Raw genomic sequence first — 24709 nt, forward strand, 5'->3', positions numbered from 1 at the left:
TGATCTGCTGCGGTCAGAGGGGCCCGTGGGAAGGGGCAAAAGAAGTCTCGCTCCAGCAGCAAGTGTGCTTCCAACAGGTTTGCAGCAGTCTTGCAAAGCGGTTTGAGGCAGCTGACCTTTCGGCATTGATAAAGCAACACAATTCAGCCCCTGGCCAACTAACCTAGAGCACCTGTAAGAACATTAACCAGCGAGCGCAAATTAACAGACTGGCTGGGAGAGCAAATGAGTGCCAGGGAGGAAAGGATAGATTGTTCCCACATGATATCCTTAGCTATCAAAAGCATCTCTCTGAACAGTGACAAATGAATAGTCTGATGTTGTCGGGAGCTTGGGTCAGAAGCTCTGAGGGTTCACAGTAATCCTAAGAAAGAAAAATGCAACATCCAGGTTTATGTACAAGGAAATTTTAATAAATCAGCAAATTTACAGAAATAGTAGGCTAGCCTTTTGTCTGTTGGACCTTGAATGCATGTACATTCATACAGAGTGAAGCTAGTGAATCTCTGAGATGAGATACAAAGCTATAACTAAACGGCTTATATCCTAATTGCTGGCAACAAGTCAAGAATATCATCATGAAAACTACATCCCTAAATGCTTAGGAGCCAGAAAATCTTGCACCTGGCACCTAGTAGCTGAGAAAAACAAGTCAGCTGTCTGAGTTAGGAACTTGGAAAAGTACTAATGAAAACAAGGAGAATTGTTATCTTGGGAGCAGACTGTCAGCCACCACCTCATTTAACTAGAAGTCAAGCACTAGCAAAAAAAGACCCCAAAATGGAGTTACAGAGGCTATACAGATTCCTAGAAACTCTATGGCTCATACTCACTACCCACCCTCAAATAATGGCTATAGAGCAGGGGGTAGTCAAACTGCGGGCTCGTGGGAATTATAGTCCATGGACATCTGGAGGGCCGCAGTTTGACTACCCCTGCTATAGAGTCATTCAGCCTGTTCTTGTGACAAACCAGTAGTTTCAGGCATTTCTTAAAATATACCTTCTGACATAACAGGTATTGCAGAGATCACAATGATATAAAATGAGCTGTTAAGTACATCCTCCAGCTCCGAGGGGAGGGGCTTCCCTCCAGCTTTCCATGGAGAGGGATGGAAAATCAGGGAAGGAATTCCCCTGGTGTCTGGCCTGGGATCGCACAGAATTCCAAAGGTGAACATCACACGTCTGGAAGGCAAGCTTCTTCAGCGTCCACATTTTTCTTTAGCCTTTGGCCACAGTCTTGTGAATCGCCACCAGGAGCCATGTGCATTAGCCATTTGAAGTTTAGAACACGGAAGCACAGCATGGGGGAGGCCAGCTCTCCCCTCTAGAGCAGCACCTAGGAAAGAGAAAACGGGAAGAGGAAATCAAGCCTGACCTCTCTGGAACAGTGGGCTGCTGAATGGAATATGGATGGAAGCTGACATCAAAGAGCACAAAATACACATTTGATCAACCTATTAAAATATCAGAAGTTGGCTTTTGTACTCTTGGGTGCTGGCTGCCCACAAATTATACCCTGAATTTATGCTATGGCCAAGGGGTGGGGTAAGAGATGAATTCTGAAAATTGAATCAATTTATGTTCTTCATTCAATCCTGAAGGAAGCTTTGAAGAGGACCTGCAGTCTCCAGGTGGCTCCTCCTAAGCTTTTTAACAGCACAACTAAGAGCAGCCTTGCACTTCTGCAAAGGCACCTTCACCATCTTAATATGGAGTAACTTGATCCATGCTAGAGAGCACTATTGTAAGACGGCAGAACGGACAAGCCTCAGTCACTATGCATTTTCCCTCATGGCTGAGTTTTCAGACAGGGATAACATAACATCACAGGCTTTATTTGGGGGGGGGGGGAGGTTGAAAATATAAAGATGTGAATGGCTGAAAGATTGCTGTGGGGTCATCAGGAAGAATTTCTTTCAAGTTTGATCACACAATTAACTTGATATATATAGACTTGCAGCCTGATTCTATGAAGCACTGTGCTATGATAGCACTCCAGCACTGCCAATCAGCACGGAGGGGACAAGTCACCCCCAGCCAATATGGCTATTTCTCGGCTGAATGTAGATTACAAAATCTTTGCTGTAATAATTGCAGAGAATTTTAAGAAAAAGTATATTAAATTTAATACACAAGGACCAAAGGGCTTTGTCCCAAAGAGATATATGAAAGGTAATGGACGATTTATGATAAGATTCAATTGAATTTGTGAATGAGAAAGCAGCTTTTCTGTTTGTGGATGCAGAGAAAGCAGCCAACAATCTAACATGGTCTTTTAATGGAGTGTGCTTCAGAATATGAGCTATGGCTTTTAATTCAGGAACTGAATGAACAGTATATGTACAAATTAGCAAATGATTCCAATAAATGGGAAACTAACAGAAGCAACTGCAATTGAAAAAGGCACATGTCAGGGATATCTTTTGTCACCATCATCAATGATCCTTGAAACGAATTCTGACCATAAAGATACCAGGATTAACAGAATAAAAGGGGATGATGCAGAGTTTGAAATAAAAAGGTGTGCAGATGATGTGGGTCATTGCAGTGTGCAATGGAACATGATGAAGAATCTGGACCCTTCTCTGGCTACAAAATTAACAGAGAGAAGACCAACTAGAAGACAGACAGACTGCAGAGTTTCCACTAACCCCATTAAACATTTGGAAAGCAATGTGACTGGGCAAAATGGCAACCTTAAAAAAAAAGAAATTACCAGAAGATCTGGAAGTTGAGACAAGCAGATTTAGCCAGGTGGGGAAAAAATTAAAAATTCCTGGCAGGGAAGAATTTCTGCCATCAAAATAAAGGTATTTCCAAAACAAAACTTTTTGTTTCAAATATTACCTACACATCTAGAAGAAAGAACATGGCAGAGGCAGATAATTACTTAGAATTACCTGCCATTCTAAATAAGTGTAAGTTTGAAAGTGGGGGGGGGGGGGAAGGAAGGTTAGTAGTTCCAAATATAAAATTATATTACTAAGAGTCTCTGTCCCCGCAGGTCAGGGAACACCCCAACTAGGCAGAAAATAGGACGGCAAGCTCAACAAAAAATCTGATAAGGATTAAAAATGTTCTATTAAAGGGCAAGGGCAGAGCCTACTCAAGCCACCTGTTAGCTGAGGGAATACTGCAGAAAAGTATTATTTGGCAGAGGGTGGGCACCCCTTGTCAGAGTGTGCCACCCCCTTACACACCCCTTGTGGAATACCAGGTAGGCACCAATAGAACAGGGAGCTGTATTCTGTACAAACATGATCTTACACTGAACAGAACAGTCAAAGAGGCACTCCTTAGTGAAAGGGGGTATCCCAGGGAACAATGGCAGTTATTCAGCGTACTGTAATAATTCACATGGCCATACATTGTGGCTGAAGACAAAGGGCCATACTGGAGGGCTTCCAGTGGACTACCCTGAAGGAACTCAATATTCCCAGCTATGAAAAGTTAACGTTACTTACCAGTAGCACAAAATAATCCAGCATTGTAGTGAGGGTCTCCTACACATGCTTCTTTCAAAATCCCTTCAAAGAGAATAAAGCATTCACAATCATAGAATCATAGTTGGAAGGGGCCATACAGGCCATCTAGTCCAACCCCCTGCTCAACGCAGGATCAGCCCAAAGCATCCAAGAAAAGTGTGTATCCAACCTTTGCTTGAAGACTGCCAGTGAGGGGGAGCTCACCACCTCCTTAGGCAGCCTATTCCACTGCTGAACTACTCTGACTGTGAACATTTCTTTTCCTGATATCTAGCCTATATCGTTGTACTTGTAGTTTAAACCCATTACTGCGTGTCCTCTCCTCTGCAGCCAATGGAAACAGCATCCTGCCCTCCTCCAAGTGACAACCTTTCAAATACTTAAAGAGGGCTATCATGTCCCCTCTCAACCTCCTTTTCTCCAGGCTGAACATTCCCAAGTCCCTCAACCTATCTTCATAGGGCTTGGTCCCTTGGCCCCAGATCATCCTCGTCGCTCTCCTCTGTACCCTTTCAATTTTATCTACGTCCTTTTTTTAGTGAGGCCTCCAGAACTGCACACAGTACTCCAGGTGTGGTCTGACCAGTGCCGCATACAATGGGACTATGACATCTTGTGATTTTGATGTGATGCCCCTGTTGATACAGCCCAAAATGGCATTCGCCTTTTTTACTGCTGCATCACACTCCCTGCTCATGTTTAGTTTACAATCCACAAGTACCCCAAGGTCTCGTTCACACACAGTGTTACGTAGAAGTGTATCCCCCATCCAGTAGGCATGCTTTTCATTTTTCTAACCCAGATGCAGAACTTTACACTTATCAGATTAAACATTAACTATAACTACAGGAAAGGTATTCGTAAATCACATAAGGTTCTTCTTTTAAGGCAAAAATTCTCAAATCCATCGCAGTTCTTGAGCCAATACTGTATATTGTTATGAAGCTTATGCTAGACCAGCCTTTCTCAGCTTTTTTACCATTAAGAAACCCCTCAAACATTCTTCAGGCTTTGAGAAACCCCAGAAGTGTCGCAAGTGTGCAAAACATGGTTGGGAAGCATAGTCGTGTACATGCCCAGCTGGGGCTCCTCCCCTCCCCACCTTCTCCAGGCCCATCACTGGCCACGGGGGAGGGGAGGCAGTCGACTTTTCCAAGACTGTCAAGAAACCCCAGGGTTTCATGAACCCCTGATTGAGAAAGCCTGTGTTAGATGCTACACTGGGGTCCTTAACATGGTCCTTAAGGACACCACGGTGCCTGCACACACCTTTCCTGAAACCCACCAAGTGTTTTCAGAAAGTGGGCAGGGTCAGAGCGGCTTTTATCCACGAGGGCTTTTGATTGATGCTGTGTATTTTTGGAAGAACTGCTTTGGTACTACAACACTGCGTGACCTGAAGATAAGCTGAATGTATGCCAGAAAATATCTTAAAATAATAAATCATGTTAAAAGGCATTCTGTTAAACAGAGCTTCTGCAGAACACATTGAAAATTTACACAAAAGTTAAGCATAATGTCAGCCTCTGACATTTTACAACTTTTTTTTTACATTTTGCACCTACCATCCTGAGTAGGAAGCCCAAGGATGCCTGCAGGCTCAAAAAGCTTGGGGATCCCTGTGCTGTACAGACCAGAAGTCCCCGAAAGAAATGCTAACATAGAAGGCCCCACACACTGCCCACTAACAGTAATCTTACCTTCCCTGGAGTGGCATCCATGTTGTGCCAACACAAAGCTGCCTTTTGATGCTGTCAACAAAGGGTGGCTACAGATTAACTGTATCAACGCTTCCACAGTCACTTAACATTTTGGTGTTTATTTTATACTTCAAGCCCCTGACCTCTCCATTTTTGTTATGTGCATGGCTTCAAGAGTCACACTGAAGAGCAAACACTCAACGCATTATGCCACCTAATTAAATAATCCCTAGATATGTGCCAATAACACGACATTTAAGACACCTACACATGAACAAAGAGCAACTGTGCAAGGCTTCACATCAGCCAAAGAATGTGCTTAATGCAACTCTTGCCACATTACCTTCTGTAATGATTCATTCTGTGGGTGCGCTAAGTTTCCATCTAACCATCCAATCATTTGAAGTCTGCTCTCCACCACAAAACTGGCTATTCTACTTTTCATAGTAGACTGGTGAATACTTTACAAGTGGTCATTGTTTGCTTGCCCTTTAAGAAGAGTTGGTTCTTATATGCTGCTTTTTCTCTACCCAAAGGAGTCTCAAAGCGTCTTAGTGAACGAAACGTGCACCACAACCTGGATTTCACATAAATATATGTCCCACCCAGCCAATAGCAGCCAGCAAGAAAATCAAAATAAGGGGAAGCATGCTTTTTCAAAGCTTAAGGGAAAAGACACTGAAAACACCTATTTTTCAAATATCCCCCCAAAGCCCTGAATACAGGCTTACTGCTCAATCTGTGCCAGAGATGTTAGATAACATTTTTAAGCTATGTGATGACTGCTTTCACAGGGTTTGGTCATGTGCTCAGACTTGCTCCTATTGTAAGACAACTAAGTGGCAAGCCTCAGTCAACAGTAATTCTCCCTCATGGCTGAGTTTTCAGACAGGGATTAACATCACATCACTAGAATTTTTTTTTGGGGGGGGTGCAGATGACATAAAACTGAAGATGAAATGACTTTAAGGTGATTCAACATCTATACAGAGTGAAAAATATTCACCATGAACAAAAACTGACTTGAAGTCTGGAAGTAATACTTCAGCCCCTGTAAGAATTGTGGATTTTTCTGCTCAGAGAAACAAGGTTTTGAGTCTACTGGTGTCTTTAAGACCAACAAAGTTTAATTCCGGAGTATAAGCTTTCATTTACAAACACCAGATACACTAGAAAATACTTCCTAATGCCTTACAGATAGATCAGAGGGAGAGGGTGAGTTACCAGGAGGGGCAAAGTTAGAGTCAAAATGCACAAGCAACTGAGTGATAAATACAGATTAATGCCGTTGATAAGACTTGTGAATAGCAGCAAATTAGCATACAAATAAAGAAGTTAATAAACACGTGAGAATTAAGTTTGAGTCCTGTTGGAACCTTTAAGACCAACAAAATTTCATTCTGGGTTTAAGACACATCTTTCCCCCTTTAAACTGGCTAATCCTGCTGAGCATTCAAGAGCCAGCTTGGCTTGCTTTGCCCAAGAATCTGATCTAAAATGGTTGCTCAAGGCCCAGTGACACATTATGTTTAGCATGGGGTGCCAGTGGGGACTCAGCAATCTCCTCATGACAACTCCATTTACATGTGCCACATGGATTGGCATTGGAGGACACTGCACTGTTAGAAAAGGCCTGGGCGGGGGGGGGGGGGAGGTTTGTACATGCAAGTACTGGGTGAACATACAGAAAATGGTGCTGAGGAAGACAGAAGCCTCTCCTCCCACTGAAATCCTGATCCACATCAGAGCCATTTGTTGCTATAAAGTCACAGCTGACTTCTGGCAGCTCAGGCAGAACACATTCAGAGGTGGCTTGCCACTGCCTGTTCCTGCTTTAAAACCCTGATAATTTTTGGTCATCTCCCTTCCAAATACTAGTCAGGGCTGACCCTGCTTAGCTTCCAAGATCTGATGATCCTGTATGGCTGCAAGACCCCCTGGCAATAACATGCACAGTGCAATATGTAGTTTAGGCCTCAGCCGCTGCCTCCACATGGCGGAGGTGAAAAGCGCCACTTAGTCTCTTGCCTTGAAAATCCTATAGGTTGGCATAAGTTGGCTGAGGCTAACAGAAGTGATTTTGTCATTGCCTTCTTCTGCACAGTAACCTTATACTTCCTTGGTGATTTCCCATCCATGTACCAACCAGGGCCAACCCTGCTTAGCTTCTGAGATCTGATGAGATGGGGTCACCTAGCCTTGTCCTACTCAAAGGGATGTGAGGTGGGCAACCCCTGAACTCCTTAGGAGAAAGACCCAGAGTAGAAAATAAACCATGTTGTTTTCTGCTGTAGCAATGTCTAAAGTTTCTTTGGCCAAGAATAAGACGCTGCATCTGACTTTGAGACCAAAGCCTAATCCCTCTGCAACCGCTATGTTTCAGCCTGCCCTGAAAATGAGAGACACGGTACTTTGCAACCCATGTATTATTGACAGGAGATCATTACTCCAAGCCATGCAAATAAGCATCACCTGTGTTACATTCCAGACAGCAGCTGCTAAGAAGCAAAACCTTTAAACCCTGCTGGTCCAAACAAATACACATCGATGTCAACTGGGAAGGCAGCAAGATTCTCCACCTAAGACTTTTACTGGCCAGAGTCCAGTAACACCTTGATGATTTACAAAATCTGTAGCAGAGCATGTGCTGTTGTGAAAGCTCACACCCTGGCACAGTTCTGATCTGGACAGCCCAGGCTAGCTATGCAGGGCCGACCCCGGCTAGCATTTGGATGGGAGACCCTGATGACTAGAGTCATGATGTGGAGCAAGCAATGGCAGACCAGCTTCAAATGTCTCTTACCTGGCTGCCATACAATCCTCATACCTCCTGACAGTACTGAACACATGCCATACATGAAATAATATCCTGCCACAAATTCTGTTAGCAGTCTACTAATTAGAAATATAAATAAAGAAAAAATAAAGAATAAAGAACAGTTTCTCATGCTGGGCCTCTGCAGGAAGGTTTCTGACACAGGTAATCTTCAGCTATCACCTGCTTTGCTCTTCAAAGTGTGCTTTAAAAAAAGACCTAACTTGATTACGCAGGCACGTTTTATTTTATTAAGATTCTATTAAGCAGCCACATTTTATTAAGTGACCCCTGGATGAGCAAGGCATTTGGGAAGTCAGGTATTCACTTCATCATCATCAGATACATATAAAACAGAAATGCTACCGTTATTCTAATCCTGATTGACATAGGATGCTATAATTGATTTCAAGGAATTGCTATTTTATTGTACTTTCCCCAGAATGTCATTCAATGCTGAGAACAATCACTTGTATTGTTATAATACTTTATGCATTCAACAAACGACTTCCATTCCTCAATGAGCATTTCAAGTCAGGAAACCCCAGGGTTATGCGAGAACTCCCAGGCTTTACGTGGCTTTGCACACAAGTTCAGATGGCCGCTAACATCACTGGAGCCCACTTCCCCTGTTGCTCTACAGGCCTATTCTCTTACTCCACAATGGAAATAGTAATTGATCAGTTGGCTGGTTCCAGCCTCTTACTTCCATGCCCACTTCTCTGAACAGGCATGTTACCACTTCTGGGGTTCCTCAAAGCCTATTTCAGGGGTCCCTCCATGGTCAAAAAGTTGAAAAGGGCTAGTTTAAACATATGCAAAATGTCATTTACCTACACTTCTACAATTGCTTTACTATCTGCTTCCTCCATAGCCAGCCAGTCTGGTGCAGTCAGAGTACTGGAATAGGATCTGGGAGCTCCAGTTTCAAATCCCAACTCAGTCACAAAAGCTCACTGTGTGACTGTAGGCAGACACTCGAAAGCTCACGCCCTGAATAAATCTTCTCTACGAGAACCTGCAGTTGTTACACTATGCTTACTTCTGTATTCTTGAGGCCAAAATAAACTCCAGCTCCTCAAGGGGAGGACCATGGATGTTTATAATCGTGGGCATGGCTCTGCATCTTCAAGTAGTTCATATTCTGCTTGGCTCAGCAAACCTGGGAACCAAACAAAAGGACGGATTAGGGCAAATATTCAGGGAAATGAATCCAGAAACGACTGAGGCTGAGCTTCAGAATCCAAAACTTCCACACAGAAAATCATCAGACAGGGATAACTTCTGCATCATCACTAGCTCAGCTCTAGTGGCAGGGTACAAATAAAAGAATTAATAAATAAAATGTGCGATTCCAATCTCAGCTGTATTTATTGCTCAGTTCCTTATGCTTTACATCAATTAGCCCTTCCTGACAACTAACTTCCAGACCTATATGTAATGTTTGAGGAAATCTGTTTCAGCCTATCTGAACAATATATCTCCACATGCTAATCAGTTCTTGCTTATACGCAGAATTTAATGTTGACGCTTACGACAGTCCCATAAAAGGAAACAGCAATGTAAGAATCTCAATCTTCTAAATGAACACGTTCCACCAACAGATCAAATCTAAAGTGACCACAAAGTATGAAATCTGTCCATTTATTTCTACTTAAAAAAAAACTGCTGCTTTTTTGTTGCCGCTAACAAATGTATATCCTGTTCACCCAATGGTGTTCACATAGTTCTTCTGTCTTCTTATAGCCTGTTATACCCACTGCTGTTCGCATAGTTCTTCTGTCCTCCATTTTATCCTAACAACCCTCTGAGGTAAATTAGGCAGAGAGACAGTGACTAACTTAGGTCACCCAGCCAGAGCACTCTTCTGGGTGGGACAAATACTCTATCAAGCTCTAAATGCAGATCATTCTCTTCATTTGCGATTCTACCCCCTGCCTCCAAGGTTTTTTAGGTCACAAGCCATGCAGTTGTTCCCCATACAACTGTGAGGAAGAGTGATCAGTACAGAACTTGACATAGGGTGAGCAGATAACTACTTTTGAAGCCTGAGCCAATCTTCTGCAAAGCTTTTCTTCTAGTGGAAACTGATTTGGAGAGCCTTTTTCATCCATGTTTTGTTCCTGCCTCTGCAGCCTAAAGTCTAAGTGATTTCCTTAATAGGCTGTTGATAAGCTTTACCACAAGATGGCAGATATTTTGTGGGCATCTGAGGGCAGAGTGAAACATCATTGCTTGATATTGTTCTGTGAACACAGGAAAGCAGGATTTGTATTTGCCTACAACCTTCTGTTACTCACTTCTTTGTTAATTGCTATCATTTATTTACTATTCACATCAGAAAGATAAACTTGTCAGATTGAGCCCACTTGGTGGTAGAAAGGGTCATAGAGTCACAGCTGATTTATGGTAGTCCCAGAGTTTTCAAAGCAAAACTAATTCTGGCAATAAGCTTTCATGTGCCTACATCATTCAGACACACTGAAATAAGCTTCCTCAAAGCCTTACATACTGGTAGAAGAGGGAGTTAGTTGCCAGGGATGGCTAGTTAAGAGTTAAGATGCATAAATAACTGGGCCGTAAATGTAGCTAAGATTGGATTAAACCAGTTGGTAATACTTGTAAGTAACAGCAAATTAGCATACAAATATAGTTTAATATGGAATGAAGTGAGTAGTGCTTCAGGGAGGCTCAAACCGTGTCACAAATTTTGTTAAGTCTTTAAGGTGCTATTGGACTCCTACTCTTTTCTACTGCTACAGACAAACAGGGCAGCCCATCTTGATCTAAAACTTTTAAGCGTTTTTAAAGTTTTAAGCATTTTTAAAGAACGGTTCCTTGTGCTGGGCCTCTGTGCAAAATGGAGTGTTTAGACACAGGTAACCTTTAGCTATCACCTGTATCGTTCTTCAATGTGTGCTTTTATATCTTTTTTATATCTTCATTCCATTTTATGAATTGTATTAAGTGACCTTCAGAAGAGCAAGACATTTTGGAAATCAAACATTAACGTAAACGTTAATTGATATAGGGTATTATAACTGATCTGATTTCAAGTGACTAAGATTCTTGCATAATTGCCTTTCAGGTAAGAGATTCTACTATTCTTTTTCAGAACGTCACCATGCTGAGAATACCCACTTTCTTATTAAAGTTTATTCATGTAATGAACTTCCATTCCTCAACAAACATTTAAGCATTTGCCAAATGTGCTTAAGACCAATGCTTCTACAATCACTTTACTATCTGCTTCCCCTATAGCCAGCAAGCCTGGAGCAGCCTTTAGTTCCAGAGGATATACAACATTATGTACTATTCTGCCTTCTTTTCAAAGAACCCAGAATCGAATTTCTAGATAAGATCCTAGCTACTCGTTCCTCTTCTACCTCTGCTCTTGAAAAGCTCTCATTTCTGTTACCAATTATGATCCCTTTATAAGTTTGCTCTTTGCCCTTTGCTCTGGCTGCTAGGAAGCTATGAACCAAGCAGATGAAGTTTTGGAAACAAATGTACAGCATGTATATCAGCTTCACAGAACCATGGGTTCCTTGTTGGTTTCACTTACCGTTTTATTACAAGAATTTATAAGAATTTCTTTGTCTCTTTGGTTTAATCAGAATTTTGTATTTTATATTGTATCTTGTATATGTTGTACTTATTTTAAACTGCTATATGTTTCATATTGTTAAGACCTATGGCCACTCAGGATAACTTAAACTACTACTAAGGAAGGCTGTCCTAAATGTTGCAGCTATGAAGCCCAAAGAGTATCTACCGAAACTACGCTACAAGAATCAGCAATGTACCCTTGGGGCCAAAATGAACTTCAGATCAAGGTCCTCACCTTGGGTGCTTGTGATTGTGAGAATGCTCTGCATCTTCAAGTAGTTTCCATTCTGCTTGGCTCAGCAAACCTGGGACCCAAACAAATTGGGTTAGGGCAATTATATATAGTCAGGTGACTCCAGAAACTACTGAGGCTGAGCTTCAGAATCTAAAACTTCCACACACAAGATCTTCAGACAGGGATAACTTCTGCATCATCACTAGCTCAGCTCGGCATAATTCCCCAAAAAACCACATGTGGCAGAAAGCAGCAGATTGGAATGTACATGATAAAACAAATCCTATTGAAGTAAAGCAGGTTGATACATTTAGGGCTTACTTGGGCAAAGTAGAGACTATGCCACAGAGTCCAAAATGAAAGAAAACAGAAAGGTGAAGGTCCCTCTCACAACCCACAGGCATTCTTTGCTTAACAGAGATGCCACCCTCCCTCCAAGACAGAACACAACAAATTTAAAATACTTAAAACAGATAAACCTTTGCTGGAATATCTTTAGTATCTCAAATGCTACTGGACTCCTGTTTTCAGCACAACAGTGCTGGGAGCCACACCATGAGGCCTCATCAGACCAAAGCCATTTACCCCTCCCTCCCAAATTTGGGATCAGAGAAATTTAACACAGAACTATAAAGAATATTTAAAGAAAGCCAGTATAGTGTCAAAATAAGAGTGTCAATTGAAGATGTGGGAGGCTCTTGAGAGCCAGTCTGGTGTAGTGGTTAGGAGGGCAGACTTCTAATCTGCACAGCACTGAGAAAACTGTTCTGACCAAGCAGTGATATCAGGGCTCTCTCAGCCTCACCCACCTCACAGGGTGTCTGTTGTGGGGAGAGGAAAGGGAAAGCAACTGTAAGCCGCTTTTGAGACTCCTTTTGAGACTCCTAGAGAAAACTGGCATATAAGAACCAACTTTTCTTCTTGTTCAAATCCCTACACTGCTATGGAAGCCTGCTCAGTGATATTTTACCAGTCACACGGACTCAGCTTAACCTACTTCACAGGGTTGTTGTGAGGATAAAATGGGGGGAGGGAGAATGATGTTGTGGGTTGCTTTGGGTCCCTTCTGGGGGAAAATAAAACTATGGTATAAATATCTAAATAAATGAAAGCAAATAAAAAAACACCTTTGCTCTCATTTTAGCTGAAGATATGTGTATGCACACAAAAACTTATACCTTAAATGTGCCACTGGCCCCAAATTTTCTTTGCTGTCAGGCAGCCTCCTTCTTTCTTTCCTAGTGTCCTCCACTGCTACTGACTCTGCATACCCATGAACTAAAAAGGATATAATGCTCTGGCTAACCCTAATTACCCAATTAATTCACAGTACTAATAACACGGCAACAACGACTTACACAGCTTAGAGATCCCAGAAGCACTCCCCTCACCCCCACAATCACGTTGTAGTATAGTTAAATGCAAGTAAAAAATGGGTGCATGCAGCCATATTCCTGCTGCTTTGCACAACCGTAAGTCTGGAGCGCTTAAAAAGACAGGCACCCAGACTCCAACACAGCCTCCTTTAAAACCACGTGCTCACCCCGAATCCGACCAGCAGCTCATCGGAGCAGTCCAGCCTCCTAGTCCCTCTCCTCTCCTTTTCGTACAACCCTAAAATGAAAGCAAAAGGGAGGGGTTTGGAGACAAGGAGTTTTAATGAAAACGACGAATCAACACAGGCATCTCTCCCAGTTTGCAAAGGGGAAACTATTGCAGCCATTTTGAAGGCGCAGCAGAGTTTCTATGCACAGACTAGGCAGGCGAGGAAAGGAGGAAAGCAAGACAAAATGACACTCGATAACGCTCGGGGTGGACCACAAGCGCTCACCGGCCGCCTATCGCGAGCCGATGCCTGCCTGGGAAGCATAACCGCGAAGGATCCCACGAGACCGACTCACCGCCATCTCCGGCAACCAGTGGCCGAGCACGCCAGATGCTGCTGAGCATGCGCAGTGGCGGTACCGGAAACCGCGTGACTTTCGATTGCCCACAACTGTGCGTCAATGCCGCAAATGAGCGGGCCGCAATAGAGCATGCTCAGTCGTTCCCATTGTAGCCGCTGCTCATGCCAGGTGCCGTAAAAGAGTATTTTCTCCGCATATTCGTAACGCAATGGGGAAACGTAGAGGCCCGGGGCGCGATGCTATACGAGGACTGGAAATGATAGTGGAAGTTTCATTCTCAGTGAGCGAAGTTTGAGTCCAGTAGCATCAAACTGCGGCCCTCCAGATGTTCATGGACTACAATTCCCATGAGCTCCTGCTCATGGGGGAAATATTTCTCCTGCCTTCTTAGTTTTAGATGAACTCTTATCTGATGAGACAATATTACCCTGTGCTATTTGTTTTAACAAATGGTCAGAACAAAGTGAGGGAGACGAAGGCACCCTCATGCAGTGCATTTAAGGCGGCTATGCAACTGCCTCTGGCTCCTTGGATCACTTGGCTGAGAGCCAGGGAGGGCTGGGGGGTCAGGTGGTCGACAGTGGTGTCAGGTTCCAGAGCAGAGAAGGGGAGAGAGTTGCTCAGGGGCAGGAAAGCAGAAACCCCAATTAGGTTTTACAGGTCACTTCCTAGTATTGGGTGGCAGGGTGGAGGGAAAGTTAAATGGAAAGTTTAAATGACTGCTAGAGAGTTAAATCTAACAGCTGATGGGCAGACCCCCCCAATATGTTAGGTTTAAATGGCTAGCAGCCATTTCAGCTCTAGATTTAATACCCTCCTGCTTCCAAGCAGTAGGAAATGAAGCTGATTTTTGACATGGCTCATAATTTTAAACCTAATAGCTGATGAGCAGACCACCCTGTTCAGCTGCTAGGTTTAAATGGCTCAAACCCCCAAACAAAATTGGACAACAGATCTGGGAAATGTTTGGAGAGGTGCTTCCTCAGAACCTCAGTTGCAGTGGAGGCATGATTTGGCCAAATTTATGATGAATATGAGCCTCTTGTGGCGCAGAGTGGTAAAGCAGCCGTCTGAAAGCTTTGCCCATAAGGCTGGGAGTTCAATCCCAGCAGCCGGCTCAAGGTTGACTCAGCCTTCCATCCTTCCGAGGTCGGTAAAATGAGTACCCAGCTTGCTGGGGGGTAAACGGTCATGACTGGGGAAGGCACTGGCAAACCACCCCGTATTGAGTCTGCCATGAAAACGCTGGAGGGCGTCACCCCAAGGGTCAGACATGACTCGGTGCTTGCACAGGGGATACCTTTACCTTTACCTATGATGAATTTAGGGTTGTGAACTGATTCATGTCCATCCATAGTCTCTAAGGTGTTACTGGACTCAAACCCAACTATCCTATGGGGAGTTACTCCAGTCTAAGGGTGTTTATTTCATTGGATTTAGACTGGAGTAGCTGTATATACAATTGAATGGTATGTCTGCAGTACTTTCTAAATTCCATTTTAAGAGTCTTTAAACTGCATCGTATAGGATTTTCCACCATGTCAAGAAACATCTGGTTTTTTTGTATTGAACACCCAGCCTAGTAATTCCTTGTGATTAGTCTTTTAAAGCTTGCTATTTCATAATATTTTGGTTGATCTTGATGAAAAGTTATTACCTGACTGTTGATGGTGGAACTATTAATTTAAAAGAACATTAATTTTAAAAACATTTTACTTTTCCTGAGGGAATCTTACATCTTGTTAGACAGCCAATGTTGTGTAATGGTTAGAGCTTCAGAGTAGGATCTGGGAGACCAAGATTCAAATCCTCCCTCTGCAATGGAAACTTGCTCAGTGACCTTGGGTTATTCACACAACTCTCTGCCTAACTTAACTCAGAGAGGTTTTGTTTTTTTTAAGGAAAAATGGAGAAAAGAATGCTATAATACACTTTGGGTTCCCATTGTGGATAAAAGTAGAATATAAAAGAAATAAAGAAATAAAATGAAAATGGGGGGGGGGGTAGGAGGAAACAGGTTCTACTGCTGCAATCTTTATACTGACAAAACTTCTCCTTTGCACCCACCATCGTAAGTTGGTGTGCCCACTGGATTTTCTGATAGTTCTTTTTGTTTCTTGTTGTTGTAGCAGATAGGTGAAGAGAAGGCCCAGGAAATATGATGAAGGGGGTTACCTTGGGTATGCTGGATTTGTTTATTCATGTGGCAGAGGGAGAAAGACATTTACAACAAAGATAAATGTCTGTTGACTCTGTGTGCTTATGTTCAAGTACTAGATGGCAATAAATTCCTCTAGAGTATTTAGAGGTATACTGCTTCTTCATATGGAAGATCATTAATACTCCTAATATTAATACCCAAACTTGTCTAACCCTTTTTATGTAAAGCCATCAATACTCATGTGATGTAGTGGTTAGACTAGGGCTTGGCTGAGTTTGAGTCCCTTGCTGGACCATGGAAGCCTGCTATGGGCCTTGGGCCTGTTATGGCTTTCAGCCTAACATACTGTGACAAGCCATTTCTATTAACTGAGGGGACCCATACAAGCTCCTATAAGAAACCAGGTCGATTTTAAATAAGACTTCCCTCAATTACCAGGTGTTCTAAAAGTAGCAAGTGTGAGGTAAGTTGCTACTGTGAGGTAAGTTGTGATGCTCAAGGAAAATATGGAAGCCATTGAGGCAGGAATTATATATTAACCACAAAGATTTGCTTATTTATAGTTTTTATGAACAGATCAATAACACAGGACTCCAGACTGATAAAAGAGAAACCTGGCAGAGGCTCATTGGTCTAGTAGTTTCAATTTTCTTCAGTACTTTCAAGCATAAACAGTTTTTACCGTAGTACCCTATGGCACATCGAGAGGCAGCCTGTAGTGGCTGTAGGGGTGGGAGGTAGATTTTTGCCACCAGGATATAGAATTTTAATGGGGTTATATAATTGTGTTTTATGTGGCGGTTTTACTGGGTAACCCTCTGCGACATGGCTTATCATGAGTGTCAGGAAATAAATCCAATATAATAATAATAATTAGCCACTAGTTTGGATTTAACAAACACAGAGGATTCCACCCACACCAGCCTGCCCTTTTCCAAGGTTGCCACAGACAAGCCTAACAATTGGATACTGAATTCTTTGTCCGAAGTAGAGCCAAACTCTACTTTGCCATACAAGCAAGCAGAGCTACCCTTTACTCTGTCTGCTCTTTTCTTGTGGTCTAGCTCTCTCCCTGAGGCAGAAGCAAACTGAACTCCTACTGTTTTTCTCTCCAGCATTATACCCCACTTCTCAAAGATTATTGTATGCTGGAGCGACTCTCCCATTGGCATAAGTGGCTGTTTCCTCCTCCAGAGCAGGCAGCCTTCTGTCTGTCACACAAACTGTCACACAAATTTTATCCTGGAACTTAGATATGGGGTCTCCTCCTTCCTCACCTGGGAGAAGCAGGACAGATCTTAAAAGCTAAAAGGCTGTGGGGGGGGGAGGGGCTTATTCATTAGGATCGATCCAAGAGTAGCATACTGCTTACATTAATGCTAGACTTTCCCCAATATTGCAAAAGGAAAAAAAGAAAATTGAATGTCTACATCAGTGAAGGGGGGAGAGGTATAATAATTTAAAGGTAAAGGTACCCCCTGTGCAAGCAAGATTGAGCTCCCAGCCTCATGGGTAGAGCTTTCAAACTGCATGTCTGTTGCCTTACCACTCTGCGCCACAAGAGACTCTCCTAATAATTTAACCGGCTGTTAAAATGGCTACCAGACAGTATATGCAGACTGAAGAATCTCAACTTCCAGTTTCAAAAATCATAGCGTGAAACTGATCAATAAAGTGAGATCTATCACACTGCACTATGTGTGCGATGGAGGAGTGACCTTCAAGGGATGGAGAAATGACGGAGTGGGGATGGAGTGGGGAAATTCCAAGGGAATAATTATGCTTTTGAATTAACTTTGCCTTGGGGGTGAAGAAAGGGGGCTGGGAAACTGCTGCAAAAGCACTCTTAAAACCCCCGAGAAACAGTGATTGGAATGCAAGCTGAACACTGAATGGTGGGAAATCAATGCTGAAGGGGGGAAGATACACATCCACTTGGAAAGCAGAGTGAAATGCAGAAGAAAAAAACCCTGAAGGGAATGCATTGCAAAAATGAAAGGAAATACCTGTGCAGAAAAGGCCTCTGTTCAACAGGACCTTGTGGACAGTCACAGAGCCCACAGGGAGGTTTGCTCCCTTGCTGAGACTGATTTTCAAGCAGGGAACCTCTGATGTTCTTGTGCAGTAAGATAAAGGTAAAGGTATCCCCTGTGCAAGCACCGAGTCATGTCTGACTCTTGGGATGATGCCCTCTAGCGTTTTCATGGCAGACTCAATACGGGGTGGTTTGCCAGTGCCTTCCCCAGTCATTACCGTTTACCCCCCAGCAAGCTGGGTACTCATTTTACCGACCTCGGAAGGATGAAAGGCTGAGTCAACCTTGAGCCGGCTGCTGGGATCAAACTCCCAACCTCATGGACAGACAGCATTTCTGCCACTTACCACCATACCTATTCCTTTGTTAAAAAAACTGGAAGTGGAACACCAATATATGACCATTCATGTAGCTGTTCTGCATGAAGAAAAAGCAGAGAAGAAGAAAATGATGGTGCAGTGGGAGGGGGGGAATACAAATCTCTTTTTTCCTCACTACATTATCATTTTTTTCTTTTTCTCTGATTTATACCTTTCCCCTCAGCACTATACCATTACAGCAAACCCCTGTACATTTGCGATAGTAAATCATGTAAGTTTCTGGTTCAGAAGACCCTGTTTTGAGAATAGGTGGTCATCAATGCTGCCTTCTAATCTGACAATTTATGGACTTGAATTTCTGGTAACATAAGTGTTACTATTTGCAGGGTGTTTGGACTAGAAATATGGCTTGAGGCTTTTTAAGGGATTTATTGAAAAAAGAAGATAAACAGCATGCTCGTACTCTATTTTTGGAACAGAGTTTCCAAAACAAAGGGGGCCCATAAATCTTGGCCCTTTTCTCATCCATGAAGAGTCTTCAGATTTCAAAGCAAGCTAGATCTTCCTGTAGCGCAGCAATCCTTGGCCTTGTTGCGTCTTTTGGAATTTTTAGGTAAGGTAGTTTTTGCCCCCACAGAACAGCTGCATGAACAACCATGAGTACATGTTCAGAGATTCCTAACCAAGCATCATTCTGTGATGAGGCAAGTGATTATGAATGGGAGATCCTTCAGCACCCAAAGGTGATGTCTCCTGGGATCTTCTGAAGCAAGCAGTGGTTCTTTGTTCTGAGGAATAAGCAAGTGTTGCCAGGAAACACCTGGTTGGATCATTGTACTTTGGGGACTGTTCTTTCCATCTGCTAGAAGATGATTAACAATGGGATGGCTTGCCTGCTGTGAAGAACACAGACAGAGTCCCCTCCTTGGAGGATGTCTGCTTCCAGTAATGGGAGCACCACTGAATGTTTCTCTAGCTGCCATACCGTGTTTGTGGGTGTTTGTAGGGGACAAAGGGACTATTTATCCCCTGAATTCTAAATTTACTAATTTTTAAGGTACCCTTCTGACACCCACTTCCAGTTAGTCAGCAAGAGGTCTAGAGTGATCTCAAAGTGATCTTGCCTCTCCTAAAAAAACATATTTCTGCAGATGTCCTTGACAATGTTGGACTCTGCACAGAAGGAACTGATTGTCATGCGAGTTACATTTTCTATGAGGATCAAAACAGCCATTCGGTGATCTCTATCTCAATTGTAACATGTTGTAATTAATTATCAGATGGGTGCTTGTTGTCACATGATGAGCTTCTGTGCTGCTGCATACAGTGTTAGGAAAAAGGTGAGGAGATTTATGAGATAAAGGTGTGTATCTGCAGGATAATATTGTAGGTTACTGCAGGCAATGCAGGGATCATTTGCCTTGGACAGTTTGTACAGGAGCATCCCCATGGCAAATATAATACATGCTTTGACTGGGCTGGAAAGCCAGAGTGTGATTTGAAAAAGGGTCTCACATCAATACAGCGAAGGAAGAGCCAGCACTGAGCATTATTTACGTGATTAATCTACAACAGTTCAAATTCCATTGCTTGCATTTTGGAGACAATTTACCATTAGGGGGCACTCCTGCCAAACTCTCCAAAACGGAAAACATTTTGAGCCTGTCCTTTGCCTGTCTTCTGGATTATAAACTTTATCAGGATTAATTCTGAAATCCTGTTGTTTGTATCTTGCATGCAGTTTACCGATAGGGGGTGTTCCTGCCACACACAGATTTCCAGCGGTGACACTTTTCAAAGGTTTTAACCAGCTTTTGCAATTGCACCGTAACCATGATGGGTTTTATGGCACTGCTGCATGAAGGACAACACAAAGAAAATCAATACGGAGAAATCACCTTGTGAGCAAGATTCCTTGGCTAACACATTCATCGCAGATCAAGTGGGAGAAAGAGCTAAATTTGGTGCCTCCAGCCATAAAAGGAAATGGGTAATAATAAAGCACCCTTGAAATTGATAAGTGGATTTTTGAAGGAAAATCTGGATAAAATCATGTTTCAGTAATATCATAATTAAAAAACAGAAGAAAACTATAAGGTCAAAAAAGATGTTGCCAGTGTAACAAAACCAGCAGATTTTATGCACATATGATGGGACTTTGAGAAGCTTCTAATTTGGGGGTAAAACTTAACAGAATAAAAGGGGCATTCAAATCTGAACAGCCATTCCATGATTCTGATCTATTGGCAGGTCAGAATGAAACCCTTTAATGCATAACTTCTGTCAGTCTGGTTCTGCGTTGCAAGAGTTTGTATTGTGGCAAAGCAGAGGACTAGAAGTGCCTTCATTATTAATCAATGTCTGTCAAAAATCTGGCTGATTGCAGAAGCACTAAAGCTAACTAGCTACGTTAGAATGAGAAACAAATTGCAGTAGGAAGACACATCTATGAAACAGTGTGCAAATTTATATACTTGTAAAATAAATATAAGGACACACCTCAGCATTTGTGATTTCATACTTTCTGTAAACTTCCCTTTCAAACAAAGTCATATAACCTGAGGGGCTCCTCAGACCAGATTTCTGTTCTTCATTGGTTGGCCCAAGTGTCATGCATGCACCCCCCTTTTCCAGAGGGCTGCTGGTGCCCTCAACCATTGCTGTGGCATCTCTTGGCAGACTGAGGTCTTAAAGGACTTAAAGAGGGGAGGGGATTTTTGTGACCCAAATTCTTCCTCTCATCTAGCACTCTCCTGGCTCCAAATTGTACACGCACTCTCTCACTGTCTCATGGAAGCTGGGCTTATCCTGCCTGGTCTGCCCTATGGAGTCTCCTTTTTATCCCTCCTAGCCACCCACACAATTCCCACCCCTAGTGGTCTCTTCACTAGCTCACCCAATTGGTCCCACCTGGGCCTTTCCAGGGTGTCTGCCTGACTCCCCAGCCAGTCTCCTGAAGCTTCCTGCAGCTGCACTCCCCCATCACCTCCTCCAAGTTGGCCCTGCCAGCTGAGCCCATTTCTCCCTCCATCCCCACCAGCCAGCCTGTTGGACGGTGTCAGCATCTCTGAGTCTCCCACTGCCCTTGTTGAGAGGCCCACAGGCCACAGCTACCTCAGCCGAACTTGTGATACTTGGCATTCACTGTCCTGCCCCCACCCTCTCAAAGTGAGTGTGAGGGATACCACTGTATGCCCTTAGCCCTGTCTGAGAGGTGGGTTCCCAGCAGGCATCGTTTGGATCCTGCTTTAGAGCCCTGGGTCTCAGACACCAAGAATACATGGAAGCCACATGTGAAGGAATAGATTTGCAAGCCCTTCTGTCCCTCCTGGTTGGCATCAAGGAGGTTAGAAAAACTCTACGGCCATCCCAAGTATGTGCCCAGTGGTGCTGCTTCTCCCCCTTGCTCCCCAGAAGTGCCAAAACCAACAAAAATTCTACTTTGTGAGCCAAAAATGCTTCTGGCTCTTTTGTGAACCAGCCTGGATTTGACTTTTGCAGACACTGGTGCAGTTTACAGGGAATGCTGCTTATAGTACAGGGTAGATCTATGAATAGGGAAGGTGTGGAAAGAGAAGCACAATGACGGTATAGGCACTTGTTTAGAAAATCAAATATCCAAGTAGAAAAAAAAGTTGTTTACAGCCTTTATTTTGCTTGTAAGTTGTTATGTTGTTATGCTTGTAGACCAGAAAATACTTTGTCTTATTTTTTAATTATTATTGCAGGCTTTTATTAATGGGCTAGCCATTTAGTGGGGGACCTCTGATTCGTAAGTGAAAGATTTTCTAAACGGCAACTTCTTACCTACAGGAAAATAAATTAAAGGGCCAAAGCACCACCTCCCCCACTCTAACCCAGACCTCCCCAGCAGGCTAACTCAGACATTAGCCACCCCTGCTGCACAGCCAGTGGCCTCTTCCTCACACCATGCAACATGTAATTGCCTCGCTGAAAGAAGCTCACTGTGGTATCAGGTTTAATGGGCAGTGCCAATACTATACACATGAACCCGGCACCTGAGGCTAATCTGTCACACTGAGGAGGATCTGCGGAAGCTGCCTTGCTAAAATCTCTTGCCAGCAACAGCCATGAAGCCAAAATCCCTGCCCCCACCAAATCTACTGCATCCAATTAAAATCAGAATGCAAAAATAACAAGGCTTATTTTTTTGTTTTGTACCATAGAAATTCATGTATTTATTCTGTTCTTCCTTTAGACTCCCAAAGCTGCTTCTTTCTTCCTCCTTGGCTTGGTATGCTCTTGCCCTGTGCTGAGCCAAATATCTGTGTGCTAAGGACTAAAAATTTGTGTGCCAGCACATGCTAGCACAGTTTACAGGGAACACTGGTCAAAACCACACTTGTAGCCACCCACTGCTACAAACAACTCTGAGATTTCTCCTGCCAGATAAAGTTGTACATCTAGCAAACTGGGCTTGCCTTGCTGCATAAAGTCTTCACCTAGGTGTTGGGTCTGCCCACTTCACTCCACAACTAGTGCGGGGACCACAGCTTCATACATTCATGCTCTGCCCCTCCCCATTACCACACTTCAGATAGCCAGACTGGATAAGTGCAGCATTTTTCAGGAGATAGGCTTTGAGTATTTAAAATATAAGCAAGTTTAATAAATGAGTTTCAAAATTTTGCTCAAGTTTGATTTGAGCCTTTCAGGATGAGCAAGGGAACAAAAAAAAGCTGAAAATACGCATTCCCCGTTCCCTAAACTGTACTCAGTTGTTATCCTAATGCTGTTTAAATAGGGCAGGACAGCCTTTTCTTGAAGTTTCAGGAGTTTAAAATCCATCAATACCTCCTGGCTGGAACTGTAACAATCCTACCTCAGCCCTTCTCCGGTGATTCTCTGCCCACTCCTGATACCAGCAAACAAGCAAGGGAGAGAGATGCAGCTCTGCCTAGGGAGGATTTACTTTTCTGAGGGAAATGCATCCTTCCCTGTGGGACACTCCCCAACCCTTTTAAGAGCTTTTTTGGTAGCTGCCTACACCTCCGGAGTCAGGCCCTTATGCTTGGGTTGATGCCAGGAGGGCCATTAAATGGAGCTGTTTGGTAACATGGCCATGGCATGTCTTGTTGGTAGAAATCAATGCAGTCTCCCTCTCCCTTTCTGTCTGCAGAAAGAACACTGTAAGTGGCTGTTACTTGGGGCATTGTTTGCTAATGTTCAGGTGACAGTGCCCTAGAAGGATTAAAATGTGGTATCATTTCTCTGGGCATTCTGCTAAAAGAAAAAAGCAATGAGTGGAGGTCACCCCCCCCCTCAGTTTTTTTCTTAAGGAATATTATTAACTAGCATCAAAGTCCATTGTAAAAAAAAGGGGGGGACTTTGAAAGGGGCAGAAGGGGGAAGGGACCCCCCTGGCTGGTGACCATGTTGGCGCAGCATCAGCAAGCAAAGGGGAAAGAGCCCCCCCACGCGGATGCACAATGTGGAGTGGTGGCCGGTGGCAGTGGAGAAGGAGATGACGGGGGACAGGCAGGACTTACTGGGTGGCTGTCGGCTGTGCGTGAGTCAGGGCTGAGGAGGCAGGCTTTGGCAGAGCGGGCCGGGCCCTACGTGGGGTGGTGTTTTTTGGCAGTGGCAAAAGGTCCGGTGGCTGTGTGTGGCTGGGCGCACTGCAGAGCAGTGCGCGCAGTCCCCGGAAAGAGGGGCAGCCAATGCTGGGCTCTGCGGCGTCTTGTCGAGTCCTTGGCGGCAGGCAAGGCACTGCAGCTGCCGCCGGGGCCAAGCTGGAGCTGTGGGCATTGTGCCACTGAGGTGGGCTGGCTGGTGGGGGTGGCGCTCCAGGGGCCGGCCCAGTCTGAACACGCCCAGCTTTGCTGGGCGCATCCTGATTGGTATGCTGGAGTGGAAGACCTGGCCGGGCAGGAGGTTCTGGTGTCCCTGACACCACCTGGACAGGGCCACCCAGATGGCTGTTTCAACTTTATATAAGGGAACTATGGTAAGGATGTGAACGTGAGGCTCAAAAATGGTTACCTTTCCTGGGTGAGGCTGACCTAGCCAGAGTTCCTCTAACCTCAACTCTAGATTACTACAATGTGTTTTTCCTGTGCTTGTCCTTGAAGACAACTTGGATACTGCAGTGAATGCAAAATGCTTTTTCTTGAGTATTATCAGGAACTAGCCAGATTAGCCAATTTACAACTGTTATTAGATGTACTGGTTACACATGTGTTTCCAAGTCCAGTGAAAAATGCCTGGGTGTATCCTACCCTGAGTCTGCAATGATAGCAGTAGTGGTTTTAACCTTTAAAGCCCTTTAGAGTCTGTTCCCAGCCCCTTGAAAGATTGATTCTTCCCATGCAAGCTAATGCCTTGATACTTCTCCAAAGAGTTGTGCTCTATCCTGCCCTTGAGAAAGATTAAGGCCATTTTATCCCATTCAGAGGCTTTCGCTGGGGCATCTTTCT

General features: G+C 43.7%; 2 long non-coding RNA genes and 2 other non-coding genes across 5 annotated transcripts; 1 reads left to right on the plus strand and 3 right to left on the minus strand.

The window, feature by feature from the left end:
• Positions 1 to 391: 391 nt before the first annotated feature.
• On the minus strand, positions 392 to 13826 carry LOC143832784 (uncharacterized). 2 transcript variants are annotated; one of them, XR_013229402.1, is made up of 6 exons: positions 13751 to 13826; positions 13393 to 13463; positions 11850 to 11919; positions 9048 to 9167; positions 3470 to 3532; positions 392 to 1341 (listed from the first exon to the last, which is right to left on the minus strand). It is a non-coding gene; the product is annotated as an uncharacterized LOC143832784 (long non-coding RNA). The 2 variants fall into 2 exon arrangements; XR_013229403.1 differs by having other exon boundaries at positions 13681 to 13779.
• LOC143834608 (small nucleolar RNA R38) lies at positions 9235 to 9309 on the minus strand. The gene has a single exon (XR_013229856.1). It is a non-coding gene; the product is annotated as a small nucleolar RNA R38 (small nucleolar RNA).
• LOC143834607 (small nucleolar RNA R38) lies at positions 11986 to 12060 on the minus strand. The gene has a single exon (XR_013229855.1). It is a non-coding gene; the product is annotated as a small nucleolar RNA R38 (small nucleolar RNA).
• A 12-nt stretch (positions 13827 to 13838) lies between the features above and the next one.
• On the plus strand, positions 13839 to 22395 carry LOC143832785 (uncharacterized). The gene is made up of 3 exons (XR_013229404.1): positions 13839 to 13924; positions 20014 to 20262; positions 22086 to 22395. It is a non-coding gene; the product is annotated as an uncharacterized LOC143832785 (long non-coding RNA).
• The last annotated feature ends 2314 nt before the right edge of the window (positions 22396 to 24709 follow it).

This window comes from Paroedura picta, chromosome 3 (assembly GCF_049243985.1).
Source record: "Paroedura picta isolate Pp20150507F chromosome 3, Ppicta_v3.0, whole genome shotgun sequence".
In the NCBI taxonomy this organism is placed as follows: Eukaryota; Metazoa; Chordata; class Lepidosauria; order Squamata; family Gekkonidae; genus Paroedura; species Paroedura picta.